The 2,711-nt window shown below is 35.3% G+C and overlaps 1 protein-coding gene across 1 annotated transcript in view; it reads right to left on the bottom strand.

Moving 5' to 3' along the window:
- LOC100637685 (IQ and AAA domain-containing protein 1-like) overlaps positions 1-2,711 on the bottom strand; it is a 7,136-nt gene that overhangs the window by 716 nt on the left and 3,709 nt on the right. The gene's annotated exons all lie outside the window — the stretch shown is intronic.

The raw sequence follows: 2,711 nt of genomic DNA, 5'->3' as shown, positions 1-2,711 counted from the left end.
TAATAATTACACATTACTGCAGTTAATGAATACATGTACTGTACATGTAGTTTTTGATGGACGTACTTTATCAGTTTTTGGTATCTTCTTCATAAAGGTTCTCTCAGTGATTTCGGAGCCTTTTTTGAAAAAAAACCATGAGCTATAGTACAGGGTAATATAGCTCATATAGTACTCTATACTATACTATATTACTGATACTATCAGTGATAATCTTAAATATAGAGATAGGGAAATTAGTACATGATGACAGCTCAGCTTTTACAACTCAACTAATTAACAAATGAATCAGCAAGTATCAGCAAAAATAATAATAAACAGAACAAAATGAAATACTATAGACAATCATCCACTAACTAATTATTGACAATATTTATCTCTAATGTAACTAGCAATAGATTTCTCTTCTATTGTATCCAGTGCTGTAGCTAATGATGACCAACTAGGACCTCCTTTCTCTCTCATTTTATCTTCTCCTCTTAACCAGGCAGACATACACTGTCTGAAGCACTTCTTTGAGTCTCCATTATTATCTTCATTGATGTCTTCTAGTGTAGGCTGATAGAGTCCTAGCTGAAGACCAAGATCATGCCATATATGGCAAGGTAACTGATTGAGTATTGCTAGCTCTTTAATAACAATATCAAGATCTTTAATATCTATAAAAATAATAATTAATAATGTGTATATACACTGTACAGTCTACACTCCCACTACTTGACAATTGTGATAGTACATATTATAACATACCTAGCTTTATTGGAGTCAATGGTGTCTTGAATTCTTCAGTTATTTCAATCACTTCCTATACAATAATAATAATAATAACTGATATTTGTCACTGTGCTTGTTCATCAAGGTGTTCTATAGAAGCCATACAGATCAAAGGTACTGTGCATGGTTTATAGTGGATATTCAATGAATATCACTTTATATCTGCCAGCCTTAGGGCACTACCGTATAGCCGGAAAAACTGGCGGAGAATTAAATTTGGCGAATTGGCGGTTCAAAATAAAACCGCCAATATTATAACTGCCAATAATAATAGCAATGATGGGCGGATCCCGTCATGAGCACATGATACTGAAAAATGCCAAAATGACAGTATTTCTGAGTATCTCTCACTATTTCAGTCAAGACTGTGGGCAAGGACTGGCAAGGAGCAGCTTCAAGAATTAAGAGCTGAGAGTGCTTAAAGAAAAAACAAGATAGTAAACCGCCAAATTAAGAGACCGCCAATATTATATTTAGGCAATTTGATGCAAAACTGCCAAATTTTCCAGCTATACGGTATCCATATTTCCCTAGGGCAGCCAGATATACAATGATATTCATTGAATATCCACTATCAACCACACTTGGTGGCCTTTGGTCTGTATGGCTTCTGGATGGCAGTTTGCACATGAGACAAAGTTTTGAGCCTTCTAACAGCAAAAGAACATAGAGATACTGTCTAAAGTCTTTTCTGGAAGCATTAGAAGGTAGAGAGAATCTTCATAAGTCTTAATAAGAACCCAGTTGTACTTGCAAGGTGGTGAAAACAATTATAGGAATATTTTTACACTGTTACGCTTGTTGTGTATACCATATAGCCGCTTAATTTCGAGGGTACAACTTTCGCTGTTTTCGCAGATTTTCCATATTCGCGAAAGTTAATTCCGTGAATTATCCGTATTGCCCATAAACACGTGTACTTTAAAACAAGAACTGCGAAAGTTAATTCACGAAAAAAGACTTGTGGCCTGATTCGCAAAAGTTTATTGCCTTGAAACTTTGTGGCTATACGGTATATCAGATAAAGCCTCCAGTAGGATGTAATAACTAATACATATACATCAGTAGTGCATTGCTGAAAGGTGAGTTTAACAGATGTACAAGTATATATTACCGTAGGGCGCCTTTTTTTTGAGGGCTATAAATTTCGCAGATTTCGCGATTTTTTTTAAGATTCGCGAAAATTACTTTCGCGAAAATCAAATCAATACGGTACAAGATGGCAGACGGCATAAATTCACGAAAATTAAATCCGCGAAATAAAAATCCACAAAATTCATAGCCCTCGAAAAAAAAGGCGCCCTACGGTATTAGTAGTAAAAGCCACACAATGACAACCCACAATTATGACAAAGACTGAGTAATTGATAAGAAATAAAGATATGACCTTTTGATTATTAGTGCTTGTTGGCCTCGCCTACGCGAGGTATAGGTAGTTGTTTTGTGTGTCTGTCATTCATTCATTCATTCTGTACAACTGAAATTTGTTTTTAATAAACAATAACTTTAGCACAGCGTGTTCTAAGCTCCTAGATCTTTCTTTTTGACGTGGAAAAGTCTTTATTAACTGTTTTGTGTTGCTCAAATACAAGTGCTAGGTACAGAAGCTTCAAAGTAAGAAAATCGAGTAGTTGGGCCAAGTTCCGTTGTGTTGGCACTTTAGAGATAGCTGGTAGCATTTTTCAGTAGATTAGAACATGGCCTTCAAAAATTATGAACAGATTTCTCTAAATCTTACTTGATGAAGAGTTATACTTACTTGAAATTGTTGAGGTCACTCGTTTGTGAAGCGCTAGAGCAACAACTTGCTGGGTTATAGGTACTAAAGTACCTATACTATCTCAAATATACAAAGGCAGCAACTTTTTTTGTCAGCAAGTTTATCATATATTGCTGATTAGTAAAGAAAAAGTGAAGCTTCTTTCTCACATGGTCTT

The sequence above is a fragment of the Amphimedon queenslandica genome, unplaced genomic scaffold, assembly GCF_000090795.2.
Source record: "Amphimedon queenslandica unplaced genomic scaffold, v1.1 AMPQUscaffold_12877, whole genome shotgun sequence".
In the NCBI taxonomy this organism is placed as follows: Eukaryota; Metazoa; Porifera; class Demospongiae; order Haplosclerida; family Niphatidae; genus Amphimedon; species Amphimedon queenslandica.
The sequence above is the reverse complement of the archived record's forward strand: the minus strand, read 5'-3'. Positions and strand labels throughout refer to the sequence as shown.